This window comes from Choloepus didactylus, chromosome 19 (genome assembly GCF_015220235.1).
Source record: "Choloepus didactylus isolate mChoDid1 chromosome 19, mChoDid1.pri, whole genome shotgun sequence".
NCBI lineage: Eukaryota > Metazoa > Chordata > Mammalia > Pilosa > Megalonychidae > Choloepus > Choloepus didactylus.
The window spans coordinates 40,556,188-40,568,951 of record NC_051325.1 but is presented as its reverse complement, the minus strand read 5'-3'; the positions used below and the strand labels follow the sequence as shown (position 1 = coordinate 40,568,951).

General features: G+C 38.4%; 1 protein-coding gene across 4 annotated transcripts in view; it reads left to right on the top strand.

Moving 5' to 3' along the window:
* The window catches only part of NDRG3 (NDRG family member 3), a 108,703-nt gene that overhangs the window by 47,783 nt on the left and 48,156 nt on the right, over nucleotides 1-12,764 (top strand). The gene's annotated exons all lie outside the window — the stretch shown is intronic.

Genomic DNA, 12,764 nt, shown 5'->3' with positions numbered 1-12,764 from the left:
CATGGACATTGCCCACCACAGCATTCACTGTTTTATACATTTACATCTTTTAACCTCCAACTTTCTTTCTGGTAACATACATGACTCTGAGCTTCCCCTTTCCACCACATTCACACACAATTCAGCACTGTTAGTTATTCTCACAATGTGCTACCGTCATCTCTGTTCATTTCCAAACATTTAAGTTCAACCTAGGCGAACTTTCTGCTCGTAATAAGCAACTGCTCCCCATTCTTTAGCCTCATCTATATCCTGGTAACTTATATTTCATGTCTGTGAGTTTACATATTATAATTAGTTCATGTCATTGAGACCCTGCAGTATTTGTCCTTATGTGTCTGACTTATTTCACTCAATATAGTGCCCTCAAGATTTCTTCATCAACCCATTTTTTTAAGATGGTTTTGTTCACACACCATACATTCCATCCTAAGTAAACAATCGATGGTTCCCTGTATAGTCATGTGTATATGTATTCACCACGATCACCACTGTCTATATAAGGACATCTCCGTTTCTTCCACAAAGGAGGAGGAAGAATCAAAGAAGGTAGAGACAAAAAGAAAACAGAGGAAAAAAATGACAGCTAGGGGGCAACGAAATGAAAGATGGAATTAAACTAAAGTAGAATAAAGAGTCAGACAACATCACCAATGCCAAGAGTCCCATACCCCTCCCTTATGTCCCCCTCTTATATGCATTTAGCTTTGGTATATTGTCTTTGTTAAATTAAAGGAAGCATAATACAATGTTTCTGTTAACTATAGTCTCTAGTTTGCATTGATTGTATTTTTCCCCCAATACCACCCTATTTTTAACACCTTGCAAGGTTGACATTCATTTGTTCTCCCTCATGTAAAAATATATTTGTACATTTTATCACAATTGTTGAGCACTCTAGGTTTCACTGAGTTATACAGTCCCAGTCTTCATCTTTCCTCTTTCCTTCTTGGTGTCCTGCATACTCCTAACCATCCTCTTTCAACCATACTCACAGTCATCTTTGTTCAGTATACATACATTGCTGTGCTACTATCACCCAAAATTGTGTTCCAAACCTCTCACTCCTGTCTTTTCCTATCTGTCTATAGTGCTCCCTTTTGTATTTCCTGTAGGGCAGGTATCTTGTTCACAAACTCTCTGTTTGTCAGAGCATATTTTAAACTATCCCTCATATTTGAAGGACACTTTTTCTGGATATAGGATTCTTGGTTGGTGGTTTTTCTCCTTCAGTATCTTAAATATATCACCCCACTTCCTTCTTGCCTCCACGGTTTCTACTGAGAAATCCGCACATAGTCTTGTCAAGCTTCCTTTGTATGTGATGGATCACTTTTCTCTTGCTGCTTTCAGGAGTCTCTCTTTGTTTTTGATGTTTGATAGTCTGATTATTAAATGTCTTGGCATAGGTCTATTCAGATCTATTCTGTTTGGGGTATGCTGTGCTTCTTGGATCGGTAATTTTATGTCTTTTATAAGAGATGGGAAATTTTCATTGATTATTTCCTCTATTATTGCTTCTGCCCCTTTTCCCTTCTCTTCCCCTTCTGGGACACTCATGACATGTACATTCATGCATTTCATGTTGCGTTCAGTTCCCTGAGACGTTGCTCATATTTCTCCATTCTTTTCCCTATCTGTTCTTTTGTGTGTAGGATTTCAGATATCTTGTTCTCCAGTTCCTGAGTGCTTTCTTCTGCCTCTTGAGATCTGCTGTTGTATGTCCCCTTTGTGTCTTTCATCTCTTGTGTTTTGCCTTTCATTTCCATAGAGCCTGCCAGTTGTTTTCTCAGACTTTTGATTTCTACCTTATGTTTGCCCAGTGTTTTCATTATACCTTTCATCTCTTTTACCATATCTTCCCTAAACTTTTTAAATTTATTTAGCATTAGTTGTTTCAATTCCTGTATCTCAGTTGAAGTGTAAGTTTGTTCCTTTGACTGGACGATATCTTCGTATTTCTTAGAGTAGGTTGTAGTTTTCTGTTGTCTAGGTTCTGGTTTCCTTTGTTATCTCAACCAGGTTTTCCCAGACCAGAACGGGCTCAGGTCTCAGAAGGAGGCAATATTCAGTATCAGGTTTCCCTGAGGGTGTGTCTTAGAAGATTGATACACCCTGTGAGGCCTCTAACTTCTGTGCTTTTCCTAACCTGCCCAGCAGGTGGTACCTGTCAGCCTGTTGCTCCTAACTGGTTTAAGGAGGTGTGCCCCCTTAATTTCTGTTTTGGCTGTTTTCCCCCAGGCTCTGGAGTCTCATTGTGAAGGGAAGCTGGGCCCCACCTCCTTCCTCTTAGGGAAGATACATCCCCTAGGGAGTTATCATCTACAATTAAATAGCTTCTTTTTCCCTCTGGCTCTGCTATCTCCACCTTTGTCTAGGTCAGAGCCCTGCAAACTGAAAATGACTGAGACTTTCTCTACTGAGCCACTCAGGTTGAGAGAGAGAAAAAGGGATAGAAAGCCCCCTTTCAGAGCCAGTCCACGGACCCCAAATTTCACCTGTTGACCAGAGATAGCACCTGGTCTTCTGGGCTCCCCGTCCCAGGGCAGAGAAGTCTTCTGGCCCTTTAAGGTCAGTCATCACTAAAAGTCTCTGTATTCTTTTTGGGGACTTGTAGCTTGTATTGAGCAGTCCACATTTGTTAATTAAAACCCCTGTTGGAGCTGGACTGAAGTATATTCGCTTGTTCAGAGTGTGCTGCTTTCAACTACAGTGAGGTTTTACAGTTCAGGCTGCCATAGGGGGAGGGGGCTCCTGGCTTGGGTCTGCAGTTTTTACTTCCAGATTTTATGCTGTGATCTCAGGCATTTCTCCCAATCCAGGTTAGTGTATGATGTGTGGACAGTCATGGTTGTCCCCCAGTACTTATTCCAGATTATTTACTAGTTGTTCTTTGTTGTTTATTAGTTGTTCTAGGGGAACAAACTAACTTCCACTCCTCTCTATGCCGCCATCTTCTTAGTCTCCTATATTATTTTTAAACTGTCCGGCAGTAAAGGCTTAATCGTAGATATTGCCCAACTGGTTAAGTAGGTGGGTGCTTTCATTCAGTTATTCAGTGAGTGGGATTGGGACCAGATACCGTGCGGGCACCGCCCACCACCCTCACCCTGGCTTGAAGGTAGAGGAAGCCTTATATCATCTATTTGCAATGCAGGCACTGATTGAAAAACAACTTTGTACCCGATTTATTGGGCAAAAAGCTACACCCTCCCACGGTGCTCCTAAATGAGAATAGCATTTCTCCAGGCTGCATGGGACATTGTCGTTGTCCTCCCAATGAGGATGAACGCGACTTCCATCTCTGCAAGGCAATTCTAGTAGAACTGAAGCCTCTCGGAACTCAGGGTTCGGGGGGAAGCGAGGAGTCGCCCGTTTGAGTTTGCTTTGTCACCGCCCGCTGCGTTGAGAGTTTTTGATAGCAAAATCTTTTCCTAAAAGAAAAACCCAAATTATGTGTTGTTAATGCAAAATGCAGGAGTTCTTCGCTTTATTTTTAGAAATGCAAAATTCAACCTAACTCATTAGTATTTTCCTAAATGATGTTGCTCTTCCTAGTCTGCTTTGGCCTGTAGCTCTGTTGCCAACGTGAAAATCGATATAATGAATCAGTAGCTCTCCATCTACTGCTTCATCTGTTGACTGACACTAAAAAAAAGGGAAGAAGTATCAAGTACATGGAAATGGGGCACTTGTAAGCCCAGGTAGCCCGACTCCCCCACTGTTGGGATGGATGTCTTATCAGTGGGTGGTAGAAGCAACATGAAATAGACTGTAAAGGTTCTAGTTAAGAAAGGAAGGTCAGGGAAACCAACTTCCTTGCTTCCAGGATTCAACCAAGCTGGACACTTAAAGGCAAATAATTATTTTCAAATATGTGTTTTATGTTAAGTATAGCAGACTCTCCCTATAGCATTAGCATCAAAAAGAGCTAATATCTATCTCATAAGCAAACCAATTATAGCATAATAATTTATTGGCTGCTTAATATACATACTAAACATACGTTATCTCCAGTCTTTGGCACAGTTATCACAAGGTGGTTTTTATTATCCCTGTTTACAGATGAGGAAACTGAGAATCAGGTTTCAGTACTTGCCATTGGGTGGAATGGGATTGAATTCCAACCCAAAGGATTCTTTCTGAGTCCTTTGACTACATTCTTTCCCAAATGGACATGGCTAGAGCTGAGATACTGTAAGGAGCTGAGTTGTACTTAAAGCTGAGATTCCTTGACAGGGCAGATGAAGCTTACCTTGGAAGGGATGGGACCCAGTTCCTAATATCTCTTGGTGTGATTATTTGGTACTATATATATAATGTAATCAGCCTCGTAATGTTAGGAAATCATTTACTTTAGCTCCTTGACTCGAAAACAAAAAAAACAAAAGTTATTATTTTTTGGTAAATGATTGTAGTTGTGTTTGGGTTTAGAGTCTTTTTTTTTCAACTCTTTCTTTTTAAATACTTTCAAACTTACAGCCAGTTTCAAACTTACAGACAGTTACAAAAACCATCAAACCATATATGGAGAACTCCAACATACCCTTCGACCCCCGCATACCCAAATCTACCAGTTTTAACATTTTGCCACATTTGCTATCATTCTGTTTATAATCTATTTAACCATCCATCTATCAACTATCTATTAAGAATCCATTTTCTGAACTAGAATGTAGGTTGTATACATCATGTTCTTTAAACATTTAATAATGCCATGTTCATTTCTTAAGAAAAAGGATATTCAGTTATATAACCACCTTAAGTGCAGTTTCCAAGTCCAAGAAATTTAACATTGACATAAATCTTAAAGTGTATTTTCCAATTTTTTCATATGTTCCAATAATGTCCCTTTGAGCCTTTTCTCCTCCCTTGCTAGATCCCATCCCAAAGCATCTATTACATTTAATTGTCTGTCTCTTTAGTTGATTACTCGCTTCCTTCCTTGCTTCCTTCCCCTTCCCTTCCCTTCCTTCTCACTTCCCCTCCGCTCTCCTCCCTTCTTTCATATAAACAGCATAAATTTTTCCATCTCAGCCATTCCTGAGCATACCATTCAAATGGGATTAATGACATTCACAGTATTGCTATACTCTCTACCTTCTATTACTAAAACTTTCCCTTCTCCCCAAACAGAAACCCGGTACCCATTATACATTAACTCCTCATTCCCACTGTTCCCTGCCCTAGTATTCTATTTTCTATCTCCATAAGCTTGCACATTCTCCAGTATTTTCTTTGTAGTTATCATGGGGTTTAAATTTAACATCCTGAATCTATAACAATACTGTTTGCTTGATGCCAACTTAATTTCAATAGTATGTGTAAGCTATGTTCCTATACCCCTCCATCCCCCCACTTTTATTTGGTTCTTGTCACAAATTACGTGTGTATACATTATAAGTCTGAAACCACTGATTTCTCATTACATTTTATGCATTTGTCTTTTAGATCCTGTACGAAGTAAAAAGTGGTAATACAATAGTACTGGCATTTATATCTACCTATGTCTTTACCCTCATTAGATATCCTTATTTCTTCATGTGGCTTTGATCTATTGTCTAGTGTCCTTTCCTTTCAGCCTGAAGTACTCTCTTAGCAACTCTTGTAGAGCTGGTCTTGTGGTGATGAACTTTCTTTATCTTGGAGTATCTTAATCTCTCCCTCACTTTTGAAAGACCGTTTTGCCAGATATAGAATTCTTGGTTATCAGTGTTTTCCTTTCAGCACTTTAAATATGTCATCTCACTGCCTTCTTGCCTCCATAGTTTACTATGAGAAATCAGCCCTTAATCTTATTGAGGATCCCTGTACATGACACATTGCTTTTCTCTTGCAACTTTCAGAATGCTCTCTTTATCTTCAGCATTTGACAGTTTGATTATAATATGCCGCAGTGTGGGTCTGTTTGGTTTTATCCCCTTGGGAGTTCAGTGAGCGTCTTGGATGTATATATTCATGTCTTTCATTAAATTTGGGGAGTTTTCAGCCATTATTTCCTTGACTATTCTCTCTGTCCCTTTTTCTTTTTTTTTTTCCTTCTTGATCTCGCACAATGCGTATATCAGTACATTTGATGGTGTCCTGCAGTTTCCTCAGGCTCTGTTTGTTTTTCTTTATTCTTTCTTCTGCCAGCTCCAATTTGTTATTGAAACCCTCTGGGGAATCTGTAATTTCTGTTCTTGTGGGCTTCTGCTCTGTTTGGTTCCTTTTCATAATTTCCATGTGTCTATTGACATTCTCTTTGTGTTCATCTGTCATTTTCTTGATTTCCTGTTTTTCTTTGTCCATGTTTTCCTTTAGCTCTTTGAGCATACTTAAGACCATTTTTTTGAAGTCTTTGTCTGGGATGTCCAAGGTCAGGTCCTCCTCATGATGATTTGTAATGCTTTCATCTTCCCCTTTGCCTGGGCCATTGCTTACTGACTCTTTATGTTTTATAACCTTTTGTTGAGACCTGGACATTTGGATATTTAGTGTAAATTCGCTGGAATTTAGACTCTGAGGTGTCTGTTCCTTAAAGCTTGTATCCAGCTAGTGTTATGACAGAGCTTCCTTAAATGCCAGGAGCTAACAAAAGAAGGGAAAAAAGAAAATACCTTTCCCAGTCTTTGCAGATTGACCTGTGTCAAGTGCTCTTCTTCAGAACTTATCCATACAGGGCTTTTAGAGAATAGCTCCAGGCCAAAGTGCAGGGGCCTCCCTGATGCTTTCTGCACTTGCATCTTTTCTTAAGCATTGACTTGTGGTCCTAGAATTTCCCCTAGATACAAATGTCCTCTCTTCCCTAGGAAACAGTTTCCTCACAATCTGGGAACTGTACGTTGTGTCCTATAGCCAACGATCTATTGCCCTAGGCAGCACAGCTTGACTGCTCTCCCACAGCATTCTGTAAAAGAGCTTGGTGAGTTGCCTTCTCCATGCAGGGAAAGTTCTGGGACAAGTCCATCAGGCCATCACCAGAAAGATTGGGCCAGACATACATGCTCACTCCCAGTATGTGCACAAGAGTTACTGTGCTCCCTCTAGAATCCGTGCACTGGGGGTGCAGGCTGGGTCTATGATAAGCCAGTAAGGGATGGGGAAGGGGCCAGCCAGGGCACTAGGAGATCCCACTGCTTTTAAGTAACTTTTTTCTTGATTCGTCACTTGCACGGTTACTGTAGTCCTTGAGAAAGATGTTTCTTCCCGTTCTTTTTGGTTGTTCAAAGCTTCTGTGGAGGGATAGAGCCCTAAAGCATCTCACTCCTCTGTCTTGATCCTGGGGTTAGTTGTTTTTAATTACATCCAACTTCAGTCATGGTTTGGATCCTGGGTTGAACCAGTTAACTTGGTTTGCTGTTAATATTTTATTTAATTTACCTAGAAGGAGATCATTTGAGAGAGGGAGAAAGTAAAAGCCAAGGTGTGAGGCCCTCTAGAAATAGTATATGTATACTCTTACCTAAAAGTGTAGAGATATTTATTTTCATTAAATTGAATATCCTCTCCCAAAAAGAAAATTGGAATATAAAAAATTACATGCTCATTGCAAAATAAATTAGAAAATAACAAGAAGTAAATAAATAAAAATCATAATATTTCACCAGTGTTAATATTTTATTGTATTTCTTTTGAGATATTTTTAATATATAAATATAGATATAAATGAAATTTAGCTTTAGAATATAATTATGAATCACTTTTTAATATTAAGGCTTAAAAGTAGTGTGGCAAAAATTCTTTTAATAAAGTAACATGTTCTAGCTTCATGAAATATAACTTTTAGTTCAATTCTGATGCAGATAGAAGATGGCAAGCATTTTGTCACTGTCATGTTTGTCACTGGTTTTGAAAGTACAGTTTCTTTGTGTTATACAGAAAAAGAAAATATAGGCCCTTCTTTTTTTCCTCCTTCCAGCATTTATGAATAATGTTCTACCACCATTCTGATCTGTCTGTTTGTTAAAGGCTTATGTGATGTTTCAGAGACAAAGTGCAGCTGGGTTAGGAGTCTAGCAGCAGGCTGATAGGAGGCACAGAAGGTAGGAACATGAAGTGAGAAGTCTAGAATAGCCTACTTTGCCTGAAGGCTTCTGAGAGACTGTTAGACATTCTTAGGAGACAGAGCAGAACAAATCTAATGCCAGCATTGCCACCAAATGGAAAGGCATTCTGCCTTTGCATTGGCATTTTTTACCAGCATAGCTGTGGCACGGGGTGAAGTGAAGCCATTTAAATCAAGGCTTCTTCTAGTCTCTGTCTTACCCAAGAAAAATCATTATGGGATCTTTGATGACATCCCCAGGAAGTTATCTGAGCATCATTAACCAAAATAGCAACTTGAATCTTAACTACCTTTTCTTCTCTCTGTTTTCTTCACTAATCAACTACAGGCTTAAAAATTTTTTTGAAATATAATTAAAAATGTAGCGTTTCTCTTGGTTCTTTGATTGTCCTAAATGATTTCATGCTCTGTATCTTCTCAGAGGCAAATAGCAGTTCTAATTTAGATATGAGTAACAAGGGAAGGAGAATGATCAGAGGTGACATGCTTAGAATTGATGAGAAAGGGGAAAAGAGCCTACTGCCTGATAAATCAGTGAATGAGCAGGCTTATTATCCATTATCTACTTAAATGCTGTTTAATCTTCCTCTCCTTATGAGGGTGTTTAAAAGTTTGGACCTAGAGTTGAGACAGATGCCATAGCTTCTCTGTGTATATAATATATTGCCTTAAAAAACAATAACACTTATTTTGTGTATAATCAGAAATAAGTTTAGAAAATTTAGAAAAGTATAAAAATTTAAAATTATCTATAATCTTATTGGTTGTTTGGAGCTGTTATGTACCCTAGAAAAGTCCATGTTCTTTTAATCCATTTCTGTGGGTGCAGACCTGTTGTGTGTGGGACCTTTTGGTTAGGTTATTTTAGTTGAGATGTGACTCATCCCATTCAAGGTGGGTCTTAATCCTTTTACTGGAGTCCTTTATGAGAGGAAGGACGAAATAGCCAGAGAGCTTAGAGAAGAAGCCCTGGGAGGAGCTGAGAGAGGAAGCCACTGAAGCCAGAAGCTGAAAGCAATGAAACCCGGGAAAGAAGGACTAGCAGACACAGGCATGTACCTTCTCTTGTGACAGAGGTGTCTTAGATGCCGGTTGCCTTTCTTCTGAGAAGGTGTAGTCCTGTTGATGCCTTAATTTGGACATTCTCATGGCTTTAGAACTGTAACTTTGTAAGTGAATAAATCTCCATTTTAAAAGCCAACCCGTTTCTGGTATATTGCATTCTGTCAGCTTTAGCAAACCAAAACATCCTACTAAGAGATAATCATATTTTATTATATTTCTTTCCAGTTTTTACTTTTATATTCTGGTTATCAAAAGAAGCATGGCCATCGTTGAGCATGTTGGGAAGCACAGAGAAGAATTATAAAGTAGCTAAGCAAAAAAAAACTCTCATAATCCCAGAACTCATGGATAAGCCATGTTAATTTGGTATCTATATATATTAAATATATACATTTTTATACAAATAACACTTTTTTATTTATGTGGTTATTGTCATACTGGATGTAAAATTTCCTGTCCCCTTTTGTGACTTAACATTAGAACACAGTCTCATTTCCATGTCATTTTAAAACTCTCATAAAAAATAATTTTTATGCCTGCCTATCATTTCATCATATTGCTATACATGGCTTAACTATTCCATTATTATTAGAAATTAAATTGCTTTCCTTTTTTTCCCATTATAATATGTTCAATTCACTAAACAATCGTGTGCATAAATTTTGGATTATTTCCTTAGATGGATTCTTGGAATGAGCATGTATAAGGCTTTTGGCATACTTTGTCAAATCGCCTTCACTTCCACCAGAGGGGCACTCAATAGATATATTAATGCAGAGTAATGAAGAAGCTGCCTGTCTGCCAGGATATATCATTTCCTTAGAAGAAGCTGTTAAGGGAATGAACCTACAGGAATGGTGTTCTTGCTTCTAGCATAATCCAGGCATGGCCAAGGATTGAGTTATTTCATGTTGGCTGTTTAATTGTAGTTGTTCTTTAAGGACTCATTTATAGAATTCCCCACCTGGGAGGATTGTTTGTTTTGTTTTGTTTTGTTTTGTTTTAATTCAATTTTTTTGAGGTATATTCACATATCATGAGTTATACAAAGCGTACATTCAGTTGTTCACAGTATCATTATATAGTTGTGCATTCATCACCAAAATTAATTTTTGAACATTTTCATTACCACATACACACAAATAATAAGAATAAAAATTAAAGTGAAAAAGAAGAATTAAAGTAAAAAAGAACACTAAGTCCCTTTTCTTCCCCCTCATTTTTGCTCATCTATCCATACACTGGACAAAGAGGACTGTGATCCATATGGCTTTCCCAATCACATTGTCAACCCTCATAAGCTACATTTTTACACAATTGTCTTCAAGATTCAAGGGTTCTGGGTTGTAGTTTGATGGTTTCAGGTATTTACTGCTACTATTCCAATTCATTAGAACCTAAAAAGGGTTGTCTGTATTGTGCCTAAGAGTGCCCACCAGAGTGACCTCTCGGCTCCTTTTGCAATCTCTCAGCCGCTGAAGCTTATTTCATTTCCTTTCACATGCCCCTTTTGGTCAAGAAGATGTTCTCCATCCCATGATGCCGGGTCTAGACTCCTCCCTGGGAGTCATATTTCACGTTGCCAGGGAGATTCACTCCCCTGGGTGTCAGATCCCACATCGGGGGAGGACAGTTGATTTCACCTTTCAAGTTGGCTTAGCTAGAGAGAGAGGGCCACATCTGAGCAACAAAGAGGCATTCAGGAGGAGGCTCTTAGGCACAATTATAGGAGGATTGGTTTTTAGTACCACAGCTCAAATATATGTATGTGACTGCCTATCCTGAAGGAGTTTAACAGCTTTAAAACCTTTGCATAAAGGGAGCCCCACCAAAAGAGAAACAAAGAAAGGAGAGAGTGATATAGAGAAATTTAACAGACATATATAGAACATTACATCCCATATCACCAGGATACACATTCTTCTCTAGTGATCACGGATCTTTCTCCAGAATAGACCATATGCTGGGACATAAAACAAGCCTTAATAAATTTTTAAAAATTGAATTTATTCAAAGCACATTATCTGACCATAATGGAATACAAATAGAAGTCAATAACCATCAGAGACTTAGAAAATTCACAAACACCTGGAGGGTAAAAATGAGGGGGAGATGAAAACATTCCTGGATAATCAAAAGCTGAGGGACTTCATCACCAGTAGATCAGTCCTATAAGAAATGCTAAAGGGAATTGTGCAGGCTGAAAGGAAGGGACACTAAACAATTGACTGAAACCACATGAAGAAATAAAGATTTCCAGTAAAGATCACATGATAAATATAAATACCAATACTACTGTATTTTTGATTTGTAACTCCACTATTAACTTCCTACAGGATCTAAAATACATAAAGTGTAATGATAAATCAGTGGTTTTGGACTCAATGTAAAATATGTAATTTTTGACAAGAACTACATAAAGGTAGGAGAATGGAGGAGTATAGGAACATAGTTTATGTGTCCTATTGAAGTTAAGTTGGTATCAAAGAAAAACAAGATTGTTATAGATTTAAAATGTTTAATTTAAGCCCCACAGTAAACACAAAGTATCAGAGAATATGACCATGGAGATGAAAAGTAGAGTATGGGTTACGAGAAGTGGGGGAAGGGGCAATGGGGAGTTAAGAAAAACCTTTGCAGATCTCTTGGTGAATGGACAGTGTTACAAAGAAAGAATTAAGTGAAATAAATTTTCTCTAAGTTCCTTGAACAGAAAGAGGTATATGGAGAGATCTGAAATTACAACGCTTATAACTTGAGGCATTCAAGAGAACTTGAACCGCTCCATGCTCCTCCCCAGTCACCTGTCAGCCTCATGTCCCTCTGTTTCCTTTTATACATCCAACCCCCTAGGAAAACTGGAATTATTGCTGACCTACCCCACTTCCACTTTGTGCTTTTCGTCTTTCTGGCCTTTGTTCACAGTTCCTCCCCTAAGACACCCCTTCCACTCCATTTTTGGTTAGATTTTTATTAAATTCTAAGGATATAGGTGACTTTATTCTCCTTTAGGAAAAATAAAGAATCTTATAGAAAAGGTAATGTCCTTTTTTAACCACTTCTAATTTCAGTCCCCTTTCCTCCTGTTACTAGGGCTCTATTTCTTAGACCTGCTCTGTCACATCATGGGCTTGTTGCCTGCCAACTGCTCAAAACCCGTATCCAGCTTAGCTGGCGCACTGCTAAGAGAAAATCTTGATAACTTTAGGAAAAAGTCCAGGGGAAGACTCTCATTGTCTTAGCTTGGGTCACATGTATGCATATCCCTTAACCACTCACTGTAGGCAGGCCTGGATCCTAGGGAGTCCATGTTCTGAAGGTGTTCTGGGGCTGTTGTGGCTTCATCTTTCTTTCTTTTTTTTTATTTTTATTTTCATCTTTATTTTTATTTTTATTGTGGTAACATATATATATATATATAACAGAATTTCCCATTTTAGCCATTTTTAAGTATACATTTCAGTGCTGTTAATTGCAGTCACAGTATTGTGCTACTAGCTATAGTCATTCATTCTTTTTTCTTCCCATTGTTAACCAAGGCTATGTAAAGAAGAGGTTGGAGTTGACTTGGAAGGAGGAAAAGACAGATTTTAGGTTGACATATTACAAAAGAAGCTTTCAAATTACGAGTATGACTTGTGAGAATGCTGAG